This window comes from Culex pipiens, chromosome 2, assembly GCF_016801865.2.
Source record: "Culex pipiens pallens isolate TS chromosome 2, TS_CPP_V2, whole genome shotgun sequence".
Classification (NCBI taxonomy): domain Eukaryota; kingdom Metazoa; phylum Arthropoda; class Insecta; order Diptera; family Culicidae; genus Culex; species Culex pipiens.
In genome coordinates this window covers 98,353,891-98,374,424 of record NC_068938.1, presented here as the reverse complement: position 1 = coordinate 98,374,424, position 20,534 = coordinate 98,353,891, and positions in this window count along the sequence as shown.

Here is a 20,534-nt window from a genome sequence, read left to right as displayed (position 1 = left end):
CTAGAAGTTTCCCCAGCCAGCTTGCACAGGGGAAAATGTTTCTGAAAGGTTTTATCAAAATCAAATCAACAAACTTCCCCCCAAAACAACATGTGAGGTGAGAGATGTTTGATCCAATGGACCATGTCCAGCTTTCACGTTGTATATTGGGGGCTATATTTCTTAAAGGCCATCAGTCTGGTAGCTAATTTATTACGATAACCGGCGCGCCAATATCGATCGTGGTGAAGTTTCTAGACGGTTCATTCTCCTAGAGCTGGTTGAGACTGAAGACTGATTCACGCAACAATCGAAAAGTATTGATGCACTTGTTTCAAATAAATTTCGTTCAGTCTTAAACATATCAAAAATCAACTTCAATCAAACCAGCACAAATCAACTTTACAATTTCAGTACTGCAACCTTACCGGTGCTGCAAAAGAACAACAGATGTACTATTTCCAAGGAAAGGTATGCCAAGTGGCAATAAAATGCTTTCCCCAAACTGGTACGTTTGATGTGTTCATCCACCAAACCAGACATCACACAGAAGAGTGCTATCCATTTAGAGCGTAATAAAGCAATTCCTGAAATTCAGTACTCACGGTTCGAAACACACAGATCAACAGAACAGCACAGGTAAAAGATTGAATCCTGCCAACAGGCAGCTTTATCTTGCGTCGTAAAGCAAGCAAAACCCTTATTTTATTGAAATCAATATTCTTGCGAAAACTACTAGTTCAGGAACGGGGTCATCTGTGTGAACCCCAAAACAGCAAGCAACGTAAGCTGGAGCTGGAGTGAGCTATGAACAAGGAACAATCAGCTGAATTGCATGCATGCATAGTCAGGATGACGGCGGCGTGATGGAAGGATGGTGGCCTTTATTTTATTATGTTTGCGCATCAAGCTGCTTTCGGAACGTTGTGTTCAACACTGGTGTACGACTCTCAGAAGCGAGCTAGATTACTTCACCGAGGAAGGTTGGTATTAAAACTTTGCTTTTTTGGATTTTTTATTTTTAGAATAGTTATTCCCTTAAGCTTGGAACTATTTCCATCGTTCATACAAGATGGGTTCTGATCAACTAATAAAGCACGCATGGAAAAGATAAATAAAACTTACAATAGTAATTGAAATGAAAAAAATAATCAAAGGACTAAGGGTAAAATTTGCAAACAACACTCGATTATTCGAAGTTTTTAGAAAGATTGTGAACGTTGGATAAACGACTCGTGCTGATAAACAATAAATCCAAGATGGTGGCCAAAATGGTGGCGATGAAATGTTAAAAAATGCATTTGTAAATGTAACCCGCAATCAATGAATTAAAAAAAAAAACAAACAAAAAACGTATATCGAGTATACGAAACAATAAACAAGGATTCGCCTTCGGGAAGTCGCGTGTTTTAGCCTTTCTTACAAGTGTCGTTACAAAGTTTGTACAAAGTACACGTACGCGACTGCCAGTGGGTTAGAATATGACTGTATTTTTTCACAGCATGCAGTGTTTAGAAGTTTTACTTTATTTGAATATAGTAAAACTCTTTTTCTTTAATTTTACTTGCCATGAAGATATCTCCATTTGAATATTTCCAAACAATTAAATACACGCACTGCCCCAGTTTTGATTCGTTCAGCTGCCTCGGTTAAGCACGGCCAAGTGCTCAACTGAGGCACAGAGCTTATGGGACAATGTTTAGAAAATGCTCAAAATTTTCACAAAACTACGTATTTTTTTTATTTATTTCCGTTATTTACAACATTTCAGGGAATTTTGTGCAATAGGCTTACCAAAGAAACAAGTCGAAACTTCAAAATTTTGACAGCGGATCCTACCCAGACTGGTTCAGTGAGTGGGATAAGCTACAGTACATTGTTGTAATAACTTATTGGGATGATCTGGGACATCCAAGGCGGTTTTTGACCCCGGAACATATCCGCAAAGCTTCAGTGAGAATGGCAGACTCCTTTGCTGATGTGTTGGGATATTCTGGGACATTCAAGGACTCCCTGGAGTTATGATCTGTGGGTCTACCGCCGTAACAAGCAAGAAGTCGGTGGTTTTTGACCTTGGAACAGACCCGCATAGCTTCAGTGAGTATAGTATCGTCGACCTCTTGTTTCCCGAGCATGGGTAAATAACAAGGGAAATGCAAAATAATACCATTCAATGGTATCAATACCAAATTTTGGTTTTCGCGAGCCCTTGAAAAAATGTCTAAAGTGTAAGTTAATACTATTCTGTGGTATTATACCAAATTTTGGGATTGATTTGTTATTGGGCAAATTTTAAGAAAATGTCGAATTTTGACATACTGTTTCTTACTTACATACTTAAAAAAGCAAATCTACTCCAAATTAAAGCCAACTATTTTATTTTGGTCTAAAAAAGTCATTTAATGATCTTTATAAATTAGGGAATACCATACATTGGTATTGTAAAGATATTTTAAATAAACATATTATAAAATAATGGTGATTCAATAAAAAAATCTATTTAAAATGATGTTTAACATTCTTAAAAGTATGCTGATAAATTTGAAAATGATAAGAAAAACATTTATATATTCAAACGATTAACTTTACGACAACAATAGGTTAAACGTGAAAAATTTAAAATTTTAGAATGGATTTTACTTAACATTGTTTGCCTTTTTCGTCATAATCGATAAAAAAATAATGTCAATCTTTGTTAATTTGATAAAATAACAGTTTCAATACCAAAATGTTGGTATGCATGTGGTATTCGAACTTCGTTCTAAAATCCTTTTAATATTGGATTTGTGTTGAATCCTATTCAGCTGGAATCATGCATCCTCGAAAATCCCACGAAAAATGCCACGCTGCCTGGGCTATAGCCTTTCTCGTTCTGGTTTAGTTTGTTTCTTTTTCTTTGAATTTCCTGATATTTTTGCTTGAAGCTAAAACATGTTGATGCAGCAGCAGCTCGTTTTAAACAAGCGTTGATAGCTCAGTTGGTAAACGGGTAGCTAAATTGGTGTCTGCACCTTACCTGTCATGAGTTCGATTCCAGTATTCCTCTAGTTTTCTTTACCTGATATTTTTTGGCTCTCCAAAGCAAGACTTCGTTTTCCTGCCTGTTCGAAGGATTTAAATATAGCATCAAAATTCTACCCATTTCTCATTGCAATCCCATTAGCCAAATTAAATTTCAGCTGTAATCCTATAGAGCAGCGGTTCTCAACCTTTTCTTGGCTAGGTACCCCTTTTAGTTTTGCTTAAGCTGCTGGTACCCCTTAGTTTTTAAACATGAATTTTTTCGCTTATAGAGTTTTTTAAATTCCAAATATCGTTTTTTTTGTATGAGAAACATAAATTTTGGAGAAAAAAAATCTGTTTAAATGTTCTGTAACTGTAACTCGGGAGACATTGATAGAATTTAAACTAAATCTGGAATTTTCTTGGACCAATTTTTTTTTTTTTGCTTCCTGGGTGTTTTTGAAACCGCATTGACTCAGGGTTATTCAAAAACACTTAAAATAAAAAAAAATATTTTATTAAATATTAAAAAAAAATCGAAAAATATTGTTAATAGATTAAAGTTTGTGTCTACAATTGTTTTAAAACAAGTACTGGGTAGGCCATACAATGCCCATGTAGGGGAAAGTGGGGCAAGCTAAGGAAATGCTCGTTAAAATCCATTAAAAACGTTAAAAAAAATCTGTCGAATTTTTTGATAGTCATCTTATACCAGGTCTTGACTAAGACTTTGATAGAACAAGTTTCTAAAAAATCCAGTTTTTCACGATAAAAAATAGATTATAAAATTATTGATTTTCAGTACGTTTTACTCAACAAGTGGGGTAAGACGAACAACCCGTTGGGGCAAGAGGAACAATCCATATAATAGCATGTTATGTTGCTTACAATTCAGATTAGATTGTATTTGATACGTTTCTTTAATTTTTAGCTGTAATAATAATATTTTACTAATTATTTGATCGTTTTACGAAAAAATAATAATTTTTTGTAGATAAATGGTTTTTTCTTATAATATTGCTATATTTTGCATGAACATTTAACATTTTTTATCAGTTTTTAAGTACTTTTATGCATCAATATCCCAATAAAATATGTTTTTGCAGCAATCCGTTATTTGTTCCATTCTTAAAATCCATGTGATACACTTGCCCCACTTAAACAAGGTTTTTTAAAAGCTTTCAATAAAAAGCAACGAAATGATAAAACATACTTTATAATAGGTGCAAATCATTGGTAGGGACACTACTGATCCAGAAAAAATGCATTTTGATAAAATGAGCCTTAAAATGAATCCTAAGCCTTATTTTGTATTTTCCAAATATTATAATAAAACAAAGGTTTTGAAAAAAAAAACATTCATTCAATCTTATGCCCCGTGGCGTTTACGTTGTTTTGGCGGTTATGTGGTAGTAGAATCAACTAATTGCATTGCTAGCAACAATTCCTCATACTGGAAACATCAAAATTGTAAAAAATTACGGCCATACGAGCGATTGTTTCTCTTGCCCCACCTTCCCCTACTTTTCTACGATTCATTTTTTCTTTCCTGCTGAATTGAAAATATTGTAAATTTAACTAAAAAACTTTTTGATAAAGTTAAGTTTTCGAGTTGTAACTATTTTCAATTAAAAAATCAAATATTTTGCATCTCTAAAAAAATTCTTTACCAACATCTGGGGTGAATCGGAACTATAGTATGAATAGGGACAGAAGTTTTTAGAGCACTTCAAAGCTTGAAATTCGGAAAACGATGCACTTTTTCAGATGTTCTGTGTCTGTTCTATCCGAAACTATTAAAAATATCCAAATATTGTACAGTAACAAGGTTAAAACAGCTGTTCCACTGTTGTTGTTGAGGCCCCGTGGTGCGGTGGTTAGCGGCTTCGGCTGCCGATCCCTAAGTTGCTATGGAGCGCGGGCTCGATTCCCGCCTTATCCTCCTGGCCTTCTATCGGATGGGGAAGTAAAACGTCGGTCCATTTACGTAAAAGAGGTTTTGGGTGACTCACCACACATAACCTTCGGACGCCTAGAAATGAGCAGAAACTTGCAACAGAGACCACAAAAGACCCGGGGGGCCCGGGGGTCGTTAAGGTGGATTGCTTTGCTTTTTAGCAGTTCCGATTCGCCCCATGTGCCCCGTTTCGCCCCAGATGACGGTTCTGCTTCTTTGAACATTGAACATTTTAACCTTTTAAACAACACCACGATAATATTTCGAAAGAGTGTTTTGTTTGATAATTTTGAAGAAAAGTCTTGATCTTGAAATTGAAATAGAAAAATTTTGAAAAAAAAATCACTTAATCACACATTTTTTTGTAACATTGAAAATGAGATCCATATTTTCCAAGATAATGTCAATAAAAAAAATTAGGTACCTTATTGGGTAACATTACAATAACAACATTTTTTCCTAAGTTTAATTTTTGGCAAAACTAAAAGACAGGTCGAAAAAATAATGTTAAATAATGAAACTTTAGAATCTTTCACCAACCTATTGAATTTTTCTAAGAGATGGTAGTTTCTTTCTTTCTTTTCCAGATATGAGACAAAAATTTAAAGAAAAATAAGGACAATAATCTAAAAAAACGGTACACTTTATTTAAATTAATGAACTTTCTTATCGAATGCAAGCAATTTTTCTCATTTAAATATTTGCTATGTGTTTTGTCGATTTTTTTAAAATCATATTGTTGGCCAACAATTCGAAAAAAAATGTTTCTGGGAAAACCATATCGTAAACCTTGCCAAAGATTTGTGATCAGAACATGCCATCTCAATGTACAGATTTTCGAAAATATTTATGGCACTTGTGTATGGACAGCCCCCATTTTGTATGAATCAATCAATAGAGCTTTATGACTATTCGGTTTTGCTGGCTGACAAAATTTAACCTCACTTTATTTTCGTGTACGTACACGTAATACATACGCACGTAGATTGCTATATAATGCAAAATAGTTGTTTTCCAAATTTAATGATAATCGATTAGCGCCGGGTCTGGTGGCGCAGTGGTTAGCGTGGTAGCCTCTCACCTCAGTATGGCCTGGGTTCAATCCCAGACGGACCCGGTGGCATTTTTCGAGACGAAATTTGCCTTCTATTTGATGGGGAAGTAAAACATCGGTCCATTAGCGTAAAAGAGGTTTTGAGTGACTCACCACACATAACCTTCGGACGCCTAGAAATGAGCAGAAACTTGCAACAGAGACCACAAAAGACCCGGGGGTCGTTAAAGTGGATTGCTTTGCTTTTTGTTTCGATTAGCAAAAACGAAGTAAATTAAATAATCAACAAAAAAAATGTTGCGTTATTTTTTTGTTTCTAATCTGTTGGTTTTTGCTTCTCTCAAATATTTTGTCCAGGATATCATTCAAATGTCCGCCATTACGGGGTTTGTCTTCCGGTACCCCTTGAGACCGCTCGTGGTACCCCCAGGGGTACATGTACCCCAGGTTGAGAACCGCTGCTATAGAGAATTCTCATTGTTTTTTGTCCAATGAGATTTTTATTTACCCGGAAACTTGTTTTTTGTCTGGTATTCATTTGCCCTTGGAATGGCACGTTTTGGTATTGCTTTGGTCTTCCCCATACAGTTTTTTGGTATGATTTCATGGTATTATACCATCTATTACTGGGCAACCAAGGGCACATTTTGGTATTTGTTATTATGCCAAGTAATACCAAAATATGGTATTCCCGTGTTATTTACCCCTGCTCGGGTTGTTACGGCGGTAGACTCACCGGTTTGACTTCAAGCAATTCTTGGATGACCCAGATTGTCCCAATAACTTGTTACAACAATGTACTGTAGCCTACCACTCTCACTGAACTAGTCTGGGTAGGACCAATTGTCAACATTTTGAAGTTTTGACTTGTTTCTTTGGTAAGCCTGTTGCACAAAATTTCCGGAAGTTTCGGATGGACTAGAACATCCCAAGTGTTCCAAAACCATGCAAAAATGTTTAAATAACAACACTGAACAAAAAACAATTGATACATTTTGAAAATTATCCAACAAATTACGAAATCCCAAAGATTCTTAATTTACGTAATATTCTCAATGTAAGTCAAGGACATTCTCATTTTAAGGCATGACTTAAAAAAATTTGCGTAAATCAAGAATCGTTTAAAAAAAGTGACTTAAAAAAAGAATATGGTGTACTCGAAATTTCCAAAAAAAAACTAGGTATTTTCAAAAAATACTACAAAGTTCAGTTTTTTACAATATGGCACGGAGAAAAAAGAGTTCCCAAAATCGTGAACAAGCGTTCATGAAAATGAGAACCACGAACAAAGTGTTCAAATTTCATGGTACGTTTTTCAAAATCGTACCATGGGATTTGAACACTTTGTTCGAGGTTCCCATTTTCATGAACGCTTGTTCACGATTTTAGGAACTATTTTTTCTCCGTGGGGTATATGGGCATGAACGGGATAATTTCAAACATTTTGAAAATAATTAAAAAGATATTACTTTAAAAATTCACAAAACTACGTATTTTCGAGCAAAAATACAAAAAATCTTCAGTTTTGTGCTATATGGTATTTGATACCAAAATTAGGAATAGTTTTTCAAAATCTTTGTGAAAATATTGAGTATTTTTAAATCAAAATATTATTGCTACCGAATTGTATGAAAAATCCCGATCATTTGAAACCCATAATGTAAAAAACTAAATATTTAGTGTTTTTTTAATCGAAAATGCGTAGTTTTGTGAAAATTAAAAGAACTCTAAAACAAGTATTATAACATACAAAAGTTATGCTAATTTTCCGATCATTTGATACCTATGCTGTGAAAAAACAAAAAAACGGTCGAAGACAAACTTGTAGGAAATTTTACGGACTTTCCGATAAAAATACACTGAAATAAAAAAACACGCCATTTTTTAAAGATATTTCGATTTTTAAGTTAAAAAGTAAAATTTGAAGGTAAGCTTACGATTTTATATCGTTCAAATTTTTTGTGAAATTAGCCTAAGATGTTACGAAAAAACTCACGAAAAATGCAGGATGGAGCAACTCACCTAAAAAAATTCAAAAATCATTTATAAAACTGTTTTTTAAGTGCTTTAAACGTCAAAATTTTTAAAAACCGAATACGGGAATCGATAACAGACAATTTTAAATAAAAGTCTCCATATTGACCACTGTCCTAAGTCGAATCCTTGTGAAGTTACAACGGCTTTAAAAATAAAAATGTTGAAAAATATGTTTTGTTGGTGGTTTTTGACAATTTCTATATGACAGACTTGATTGTTCAGTCTCGTAAATATTTTTACCGGAAAGCTCGTCCAATTTCCCATATAATTGTCTTTGATCACTTTTCAAAATAACTCGTTTTTTTGATGTTATAAGCTGATTTACTATCCAGTTTACTATTACTCACTAAACTACACTGAAAAAAATATTCTGTTTTCAGTTATGAGCAATATAATTAGCTCATATCTGTAAGCCCATACTTTTAATTAAAAAGTAGTCAAAGACAATCTTATGGGAAATTGGACGAGCTTTCCGGTAATAATATTTACGAGACTGAACAATCAAGTCTGTCATATCGAAATTGTTAAAAACCACCAAAAAAACCATTTTTTCAACATTTTTAGTTTTAAAGCCGTTTAACTTCACAAGGATTCGACTTAGGACAGTGGTCAATATGGAGACTTTTATGTAAAATTGTCTGCAGAATCGATTCCCGTATTCGGGTTGAAAAATTTTGACGTTTAGAGCACTTAAAAAAACAGTTTTAGTAAATGATTTTTGTATTTTTTTAGGTGAGTTGCTCCATCCTGCATTTTTTGTGAGTCTTTTTGTAACATCTTAGGGAAAGGTGGGGCAAGACGACCATATGGGGCAAGAGGAACAATCACTCGTACGGCCGTAATTTTTACAATTTTGATTATTTCCAGTATGAGGAATTGTTGCTAGCAATGCAATTGGCTGATTCTACTACCACATAACCGCCAAAACGACGTAAACGCCAAGGGGCATAAGATTTAATGAAGTTTTTTTCAAAACCTTTGTTTTCTTATAATATTTGGAAAGTACAAAATAAGGCTTAGGGTTCGTTTTAAGGCTCATTTTATCAAAATGCTATTTTTCCTAGATCAGTAGTGTCCCTACCAATGACTTGCACCTATTATAAAGTATGATTTAACTTTTGGTTATTTTTGTTGAGAGCTTTTAAAAAATCTTGTTCAGGTGGGGCAAGTGTACCATATGGATTTTTAATATTAAAAAAAATTCGAATTGCTGCAACAACATATTTTATTGGGAAAAAATACATAAAAGTACTTAAAAACTGATAAACAATTGTTAAAAAAAATTGTCCATGCAAAATATAGTGATATTATGAAAATTTCCTTTTTTTCATCTAAGTAATATTTTTTTTCGTAAAAACGATCAAATTTTTAGTAAAATATTATTATTTAATCTAAAAATTAAAGAAACGTTTCAAATACATTCTAATCTGATGTATCTAAGTGATAACAGTTCAATTGTTAGCAAATTAACATGTTGTTTCATGCATTGTTCCTCTTGCCCCAACGGGTTGTTCGTCTTGCCCCACTAGTTGAGTAGAACGTACGGAAAATCAAAAATTTTAAAATCAATTTTTTACATTAAAAAACAGGATTTTTTTTAAACTTGTTCTATCAAAGTCTTAGTCAAGACCTGGAATAAGATGATTATAAAAAAATCCGACAGATTTTTTAACGTTTTTGATGGGTTATAACGAGCATTTCCTTAGCTTGTTACACTTGCCCCACTTTCTCCTACGCTACTTTCACAAAAATTTTGAACAAAGAAAAATCGTGGGCTCACCTTCAAATTTGACTTTAAAACATAAAAATCGAAAAATCTTTTAAAAACGGCGTGTTTTTTTCTTTCAGTGTATTTTTATCGGAAAGCCCGTCAAATTTCCTACAAGTTTGTCTTGGACCGGCTTCGAGATACAGCAATATATAAATAACGAAATACAACTAAAAATTAAAACACTTGCGCCCTTCTCAAATGTCTTTATCGAGTGAAACTGGCTCCATATGCACAAAAAGGGCTTATATAAGCGTAGGAAATCATGTCTACAAAGTTTCATTGAAATCGGAGAGGGTCCGGTACAACCGATTCCCTATTTGGCTCAAATGCATTTTCAAAAAGTACGTAGTTTTGTGAAAATTTTAAGTTTTTCTAAAAAAATATTGGTACTATCAAACTGATTGAAAATTTTCAATCATTTGGTACCCATATTGTCAAAACTAAAATTTTGAGTATTTTTTCGAAACTACGTAGTCTTGTGAAAATTTTGAGTACTATCAATAATGTTAAAACCATTCCCTAGAAATCTTTTTGCAAGAATGGACCATTCCCCAACTTGACTCTTTCTCCAAAATCAACCATCCTCAAAAATGAAACTTAAAACTTGCAGCACCAACGGGGTCAAAACTTACGCGAAGCACCAAGGGGGTCAAAAAAGTTGGAAATGCAACTTCATCCGGCTGTATCTCGGCGAAAACTCAACCGATTTGGATTATTCTTATTGCATTCGATCCGGAAGAATGTCAAGAATAACCAACAAGGTAGATCCAAAACAGATGCGTCTACCTTAAGTTATAATAAAAAAGGCATTTCCAACTTTTTCCGATGGTTGTATGAGCCGGTGAAACTGCATTTCCAACTATTTTGACCCCGTTGGGACTACAAGTGTTAAGTTGACTGTTGTAGTTTTACTAAAAGAAAATTATTATTTTTTGAAAATTATAAAATTCATAAAAAAATATAAGATTTAAATCTATGACGATTTCCAGATAGCTAGTTTTGATTATATGAGAATTTGAAGATTTGAAGATTTGAAGTTTTGAAGTTTTGAACATTTTATGATTAACAAATTGAACAATTATAAAATGTGAAAATTAAAAAAAAAATTGAGGATCTCAATGAATTTAATTTTGACATCAATTCAACCTTTAATATATTTTTTTATTTTCTGTAGATTTCATTATGCTGATAAAAAGCCTTTTGGAAATAAATTACAACAATAACTATTTATGGAGGATGATACATTCTGCGGAATAGGTCATTCTGGCAAAAGGATTTCTGGCGGATGACATTCTGAGAATGCAATTCTGGGGAATGGGATTGACCACTATAGAACACATTTAGACGAGATATAATTAAAATGTTTATCTTACTAATTATTCAATCATTTTATTTACCTTGAAATTGAGGACATTTGGACGGATTTTTGAATATTTTGGTCGAAATTGTGTTTGGACAGCTTTAAAAATTATATGCAAATTAATATAATCTTTAAAATATTTATTTTGTGCATAGAAATTGTTTCAGTAATTAAATAAATCGAAAACCATTTTAACCCCTTCCCGCCCAGAGCAAAATCGAGATTTTTACGTTTTAAACCATTACTCGTAATTGAATCAACCAAATTGGATGTAATTTTAATGGTTATAAGTTAACATTCTATATAAACTAATGCAGGTTGAACCAGGTTGAAAAAAATCATGGTTGCAGAGAAATTTAATTTTGAAGACAAAAATTAGTGGTGCTCTGGAGTAACCATGGGCGTTAGAGGGTTAATAATTGCCCATAAATGAATGAATCACAATCAATCCATGAATGGAACAAATCAAAATCCGTTTATGATTGTAAAAAAAACATCCGATTTCATCCATATCTCGTCATTATCACTTTCATAAAAAAAAGTTGTGTTGTTGCTCTTTGTTGATACTATTTTCGCACGATGAGGGGAAGCACAGGATCCATTCCATCCAATCCCACTCCCACTCGAAAGTGCCCGGAGTCTGTTCCGAAGCGCCATACACTGTGGCTCGCGACTGTTGCTCTTGAAAGTTGTTGCGCTGCCATTCGGGCCCGCTATGTTGCGCCCGAGGTAGCAGTGCGTGGCCGAATGGTTACGCTGTCCGCTTTGTAAGCGAATGATTCTGGGTTCGATTCCCATCTGCTCCAACCTTCCATCGGATGAGGAAGTAAAATGTCGGTCCCGGTCTTGGTTGTTAGGCCGTTAAGTCATTCCAGGTGTAGGAGTCGTCTCCATGCCATTAGTACAAACAACACACCAAACCAAGCCTACTCCGGTGGAATCGCTGGCGGCGGTTGGACTCGCAATCCAAAGGTCGTCAGTTCAAACACTGGGGTGGAAGGTTCCTTGGAGTAGAAAGAGGTTTGGGTGCTCTCCCCATTCAAGCCTTCGGACTCCTAGGTTCGAGCAGAAACTTGCAATAGAGACCACAAAAGACCCGGGGGTCGTTAATGTGGATGGTTTGATTTTTTTGATGTTGCGCCCGGGAACCCATTCAGAACAACAGCTGAACGAGCGTGCCGCATGATGGTAATAATTTTATATAACATGTTTTATAGATTTATTCTAGCTGCGATGTATGTTTTTACCCCAGCCCGAAAGTGAATACGTTACGTTGGCTCTTCGGTTACATTACGCTAGTTGTTTGTAACTGGGGTGGTTCTGAGACAATTTGAATTATGACAAGTCGAGATTTCCACGGAAGATTATATGAATAAATAGAAATATTTTTGAATTTTTATCACAATTTCATTTGTTTTAGTGGATTGTAATGTAATGCTTCACAGTCACTATTAATACTATCAGTACAAGTATTTCCTAACGTGAGCAGAACCACACAAGCTTTTCTTCCTTTTTCTCCTCAAATTTTTCCCGCAATTTTCCCGCCACTCGACACACATACATCCTCTCTGTCCCTTGTCAGTGGGAGGGTGAGCTCCGATGGAGAGAGGGGAAGGAGTGTTTTCCTCACAATGCTATCACTATCATGATTCTAATAAATAATTTATACGCTTTTCACCATCATCGCACCGAGAAGGACACAATGTTTGCTAGTTTAGGGGTCTCAGGGTGGAAAACGAGGACGGGAAAACGCGAGGTACATTCATGGAATCATTCTGTGATGTATGTGTGTGTGCGAGTGAAAGAGAGAGAAAGCTATGGTAACAATTTTCATGGTTCATATAGTGAAACCCGTGTCGTGCAAGCACACACAAACACACACAGACACATAGAATAAAAGCCATCACTGGCAAAAGAATGTGATGTAAAGGTACAAAAAAGAGCGAAATCAGTTGGATGATGCATGAAAATTTGCCATTACAGAATAAAAACCGTGAAAACTGATGGCCTGATGGCAGCCACCCAGCGAAAAAGCGGGACCAGCGAAATGGGCAAAACTGTTGATTGAAAATGATATCAGCAGTAAATTGGTAGCGGTGGCTGGCTAGTTGGGGATGAAAATGGAATTTAGAATGTTTTTGTCAGCTGCTTTTAGCGGAATTAGACAATGTTGATGAGCTAGTTTGTATAATTCGAGATAAGTTTTGTAAAATTTTTGCTTGTTATATTTTGAGATATGAACAATTCAATTCTAGTTTAGAACGGAATCGCTTATTCAGATTCTCATATTTTTAAGTTCACAAACCCTTTATTTTCCAGAAAAGCATATTTGTCTTACAAGTAGTGGAAATTTTCGTATGTTTGAAACTTGCTTGCTCACTTCCTATTGAGCTATTTATCACTCGATTTCAGTTGAAAACGCTTTTAATGAGCTGTAATTGAACGTCAACGTGCTAATATGGCAATATTAGAGGCACGATCGAGTTAGATGCTGTTCCCCGAATTTTATTCAAAAGTACACAATTGAGTTTTTGGGGTTAAAAAATCGAAAAACTGGTCAAAAATAGTCAAAATCATAACTTTTTCAAAAAACTTTTTTGTAAAATTCTGATAACTCGTGAAGAATACATGCAAACCCCTTATGTCTTTATATCAAAATTTTGTTTTTGTCTGCTCTACAAGTTTGTAGAATATTGTTATACTCTAAAATGTAACCCTGCAATGTTAGAAAAAAACACGTAATTATAAAATGAAAATTTTTACTCTAAATGAAAAAAATGACCCTTCTTGGTTATTTCAGATTCGAAAAGTACATTAAATTTCCCTTAAAATGACATGTCTCACGATTTTTGACAGTTGAGTAATGGGAAATGGCAGCGATTTTAAAACTATTTTTCAACTTTTTTTTAATGAAAAATACGTTTTTTCGGAATTTTGATTACACCATCAAATTGGGCGTCTAATTTCACACAAAAGTCCCTTTGACACCAAATTTCTATCTCTTCACGGTTGCGAGCTACAAATCACTAAAAAACGTGTCTTAGTAAAAAACCAGAAAAATGAAAGGGGTCGTCCCTCCCCACCGTCATGAAATATCGAAAAATGGACCTCGGATTCGTGACCAGGAACCAAAATAACTCCTTAGAGCAAAGTTTCACGCAAATCGAAGAGGGGTCGGGGCAACTGCTGTGTGAGTTGGCGGAGAATGACCCATATGGGTCATTCCATCTCAACTGTGCACGAAAAAGTGCAAATTTGAAAATTACCCTCTCCGATCCTGCTCAAATTTGGCAGAGCTGTTGATACTATCAAAACATGCAAGAATCCCGAATTTCATCCAAATCGGACCACCCCCTCCATTTTTGTACCTTCCCAAAAAATCGACTTTTTGGCGATTTTTGACCAAACCTCCTAGTTTCAAACGGCGATAGCTCAGGAACCACAAATCTTAGAAGGTCGGTCTTAGACTCAATTTTGAAGGAAATTGGACGTAGAATCCATTTCCGTGATCAAAATTTTGATTAGTTTATTTTTTCTACCTGTATTGCGCAATTGAAAACTTTAAACGGCCGTATCTCAAAACACCCCAACTTATTTTTTTTATTTGACCTCACCATCGTGTTCCCCAGCCAATTTTACATAAGAATCACTTATCGACAGAAATGAATATGTTTCGTTCCAGAGATATCGAATTTTAAAGTTTTGTGTTTTCGAGATTTCTACATCAGCTTCATTCGCTGCATCTACTAGAAGCACACAGGCGGGCTGATCAATAACTGCTACCTGGTGCTCTGCGAGATGATTAATTTAATTTATATTTTTATAATTTTACGCAAATATTTATTCAAATGGCTAATAGGGGAAATTCTCGTATGTTTGGCAGGTTAAGTCCTCGCTTCTAGTTTCGTCCAATTTGCTCATTTTCATTTAAACAACAAATGTTGCAAAACTATTGATAGAAACATGCTTGTTCACTTCTTATTGAGCTATGTATCATTCGATTTCAGTTAAAAACGCTTTTAATCAGCTGTATTGGCATTCAAGCGCTGATATGGCAACATAACAGGAACTCTGGAATTATATGCTGTTCCCCTACCTTGATCAATCTATTTTTGTGAAAGGAATATTTGTTGGGTTATTTTGAATGCACCGTTTTTTAACTTGTTGCTAACCGTTTTAGAGTACCTCCGAGGCCATGACTAGGGCCTTTATCATGGGCGGTAGCAAAACAGTGCCATTCAGCAAAACCCCCAAAACCTGCGTTATTATTATTATTATTATTATTATAGTTTATTATTGACATTTTACCATAATTTGGAAAATCTGATTTATGGTTTAAAAGATTGATCATATTAAATCAATTTTTATATTGTGAGCCAGCTCCATTTGATTAAAAGATGATTTTGTTCAAGGTACATTTAATTTAAAAAAATCCTTATACGTGAGGACAGCAGCCGTACTGTATTCCAAAAATCCAAGAATGATAGAAGAAAAAAAACACTGCCGCGGACGGTGCCGAAATCATCGCAACTAAATTAGGGGAATTAGCCGCTTTGCAGCAGATCAAACTTTGTGATTTTCTTACATTTTTCAGTATTATACTTTCCAGAAATCCTTTTCCTACTCCTTGTGATCGTCCCTCACTAGAATACAACGTATCAACAAATTTTATTCATTTTAATTCATATTTTTTACTCAATAATGTATCGTGCACTTATTGTTCAGTGTTACTAACAAGATTAATTGCATTTTCCTGCTCGCTCCGTCGGAATCCAATTCTGCCCTTTACTGTGTGTCGTTATTGCTCTGTCCTGTGGGTTAGCACAGAAATTCATTTCATTCATTTTTTTGAGCAGATACACATTCGCGATTAAACTCCAGTTTTCTACAGAGTTATACAGTTAATTTTTGACCAATTTGATAAAGATTATTTATGATGAAATATTATTTCAATAAATGACCAGGTAGAAGTTATTGATCAGCCCGCCTGTGTGCTTCTAGCAGATGCGGCGAATGAAGCTGATGTAGGTAATTTCGAAAACACAAAACTTTAAAATTCGATATCTCTGGAACGAAACATATTCATTTCTGTCGATAAGTGATTCTTATGTAAAATTGGCCGGGGAACACGATGGTGAGGTCAAATAAAAAAAATAAGTTGGGGTGTTTTGAGATACGGCCGTTTAAAGTTTTCAATTGCGCAATACAGGTAGACAAAATAAATTAATCAAAATTTTGATCACGGAAATGGATTCTACGTCCAATTTCCTTCAAAATTGAGTCTAAGACCGACCTTCTAAGATTTGTGGTTCCTGAGTTATCGTCGTTTGAAACTAGGAGGTTTGGTCAAAAATCGCCAAAAAGTCGTTTTTTTGCGGAGGTACAAAAATGGAGGGGGTGGTCCGATTTGGATGAAATTCGGGATTCTTGCATGTTTTGATAGTATCAACAGCTCTGCCAAATTTGAGCAGGATCGGAGAGGGTAATTTTCAAATGCTGTTCCGCTTCAGATGGAATGACCCATATATAAAAAAAATAAGAAAAATACTAAGTTATTTCATTATGTTTGAGCATTTTTTGTACTCTGTTACGACACTTGCAAAACAAATCATTTTTTATTCATTATAATAAATTTCATAGTTTCAAATAAAAAACCAAAGTCCATTCTGAATATTTTTACATTAACTAGTCCAAAATATTGACGATCTGGCAACCTTGTCTCAAGTTATGACCACCTCAGTGATATTTATGTACTTTTTTTAAGCTGGAACTCACATAAATGTATGTTAACGATGTCCGGATTCATCATCCAACCCATCGTTAGTTAGGTAATCGAAAGATCTTTCGAACGAGTCCAAAACATTGAAGATCTGGCAACCCTGTCTTGAGTTATGTCCACTTAATTGATATTTATGTACTTTTTTTCGGATCTAAAACATAGATGAAATTTGTGTCCAAGTCCATCATGCTACCCAATGTTGGTAAAGAGTGAGGAAGGCATCAACCACATAGGTGGATTAAATTCTTTATTTAAATTATAAATTTCCTACACATTTAATTATTAAAAAAACAGATATCAACGCCGTCTTGCTATCTTGTCGTACGTCGCTTTTTGACGTTCCGAGAATAACGCGTTTTAATGTTTGACCTTGAATAAACAAAAACGAGAGCACGCAATGTAAACATTAACAAATATGTTTTGTTTGGTTGACTTTGCATTGCCCTGAAGTTTGGTTGAATTTGGTTGCTGGAGTCCCGAGTTATAACTGAAAATGTTTACGGCAGTCGAGCTCGTACCTGTGTCATAAGCATTCTGACATGAAATTCCTTTGGCCAGTTGTCACACTTACATCAATTTTCAGGCTGTGTCAAGATAGCACGACAAGATTGAAACTTCTTTCATATGAAAAGTGACAAAAATGCACGGAGTTTTTTCGGTTTTTATGGAATATCTCAGGATTGAAATCGAATTTTGGGGATCTGTGAAGGTCAAAAGGTGAGGCATTGCAATGTGAGCTGCACAAAATGGCGTTCTTAACTCAATTCAGTCCAAAATGCACGTACGACAAGTTAGCACGGATGTATTGTTTATGTGAGGGAATGATACATTTTTCTTTCCATCCGCATTGACTATTTCTTATTCCTGATTTCAAGTTCTTATTTTGCTCTCCTTATTATTTATGTCTTTATGAGGGGATCATTTTCATTTGGCTTCTAGCCCTTTTGCCTTCCTCACTGAGGTAAGGCTATAATCCTGCTCGAAAAATGAACTTTTGAAAAACAGCTCGTAGACCTATATTCATGTATACCTATCGACTCAGAATCGAAAACTGAACAAATGTCTGTGTGTGTGTGTGTATGTGTGTGCGTATTCCCTTTGGTGCTCAAAATTCTTGCCAAGTTTTCTCGGCACTGGCTGATCCGATTTGAGCCAATCTAGTTGCATTCGATCCGGTTTGGTGCCCCATACTGCACTATTGAATTGTTTGAAGATCCGATAAGTAGTTCAAAAGTTACGTATAAAAAAGTGCCAGAGTTGCGAATCGGATATCACATAAATGCATGTAAACTATGTCCAGACCCATCACCCGACCCATCGTTGGTTAGATTATCAAAAGACCTATCCAACGAGTCCAAAACATTGAAGTTCTGGCAACCCTGTCTCAAGTTATGACCACTTAAGTGATATTTATGTACTTTTTTGATGCCGGATCTCACTTAAATGTATGTAAACTATGTCCGGATCCATCATCACACCCATCGTTGGATAGGTAATCGAAAGACTTTTCCAATAAGTCCAAAATATTAAAGATCTGGCAACCCTGTCTCGAGTTATGACCACTTAAGTGATATTTATGTACTTTTTTGAAGCCGGATCTCACTTAAATGTATGTAAACTATGTCCGGATCAATCATTCAACCCATCGTTGGATAGGTAATCGAAAGACCTTTCCAATGAGTCCAAAACATTGAAGATCTGGCAACCCTGTCTCGAGTTATGACCACTTAAGTGATATTTATGTACTTTTTTGATGCCGGATCTCACTTAAATGTATGTAAACTATGTCCGGATCCATCATTCAACCCATCGTTGGTTAGGTAATCAAAATACCTTTCCAATGAGTCCAAAAAAATGAAGATCTGGCAACCCTGTCTCAAGTTATGACCACTTAAGTGATATTTGTGTACTTTTTTGATTCCGGATCACACTTAAATGTATGTAAACTATGTCCGGATCCATCATCACATCCATCTTTGGATAGGTAATCGAAAGACCTTTCCAATGAGTCCAAAATATTGAAGATCTGGCAACCAGACGTGCATTGGCACGCTCTGCACTGGCACTTCAAATTTAGCACTTACACCAAGTTCAAAGCATGCTACTCCAGCCCAGTGCTAGTGCTATTATTTAGCACTCCCATTTAGCACTCATAGATTTTTTTTCCTTTTTAGGGGCCTCAAGCAAATTTGATTAATGGCCAACGGGAATCTATTACAACTGCAACATACCTTATTCCAGATTCTTCCATAAAAAATAAATCTCAGGGTCCGCAAAATCTTCAGAATGTTTAAATTCAATTGTTTTCCCCTTTCAAATGCCAGCCTTGTCACGTCCATTTATGTGTCCAGGCCACCTGGAACTGATTTTCGGGTACTTCCAACGATCAACTTGTTCATTCCATGAAGCTTATTTTTTTTCAGGACAATAATCTGCATTGATTTAAAAAAAATGTTACGATTTTTGCCAAAGCAAAAAAAAAAGTTCACCTTGAAGGGATCAGAACCATGGATCTTCTGCTTACATTCCTTGAACACTAGCACTGCACCAATTTCACAGATGAATTGTGGTTGTAGTTAGTTTCATCATATTCTGGACAATAACAACAGTAAACTTGAAATCAACAAATGAAAAAACAACCTGGTTACCATTTTTGTTCGAGTGCCAAGGCGAGTGCTATGATTGAAAGCGCAGTGCTATCCGTTAAAATAGCACGCTTGCTAACAGCGTGCAGTGCCAATGCATGTCTGCTGGCAACCCTGTCTCGAGTTATGACCACTTAAGTGATATTTATGTACTTTTTTGAAGCCGGATCTCACTTAAATGTATGTAAACTATGTCCGGATCAATCATTCAACCCATCGTTGGATAGGTAATCGAAAGACCTTTCCAATGAGTCCAAAACATTGAAGATCTGGCAACCCTGTCTCTTGTTATGACCACTTAAGTGATATTTATGTACTTTTTTGATGCCGGATCTCACTTAAATGTATGTAAACTATTTCCGGATCCATCATCCAACCCATCGTTGGGTAGGTCATCGAAAGACCTTTCCAATGAGTCCAAAACATTGAAGATCTGGCAACCCTGTCTCGAGATATGGCCACTTAAGTGATATTGATGTACTTTTTTGATGCCGGATCTCACTTAAATGTATGTAAACTATGTCCGGATCCATCATCCAACCCATCGTTGGATAGGTAATCGAAAGACCTTTCCAATGAGTCCAATACATTGAAGATCTGGCAACCCTGTCTCAAGTTATGACCACTTATGCTTCTTCAGCCTCCTGTGATCTAAATTTGATTTTACGTAACATTCTCCATATAATCTGCAGATTTTCTGGAATCGGTTCCAGAGTGGCCAAAGTTATAACTTTTTGGCGTAAGAACCTTCCTTGGACTTATACGAACCCAACGCAACAAATATCACCTCGTTCCGACGGTCTGTGTTGAATTGATTCGCGTTCGAACAAAACCGTCGAAATTTTTTATATATATAGATAGAAGATAGATAGAAATTGTGTCCAAACCCATCATATCACCAAATGTTGGTGAAAAGTGAGGAAGGCAACAACCACATAGGTGGATTAAG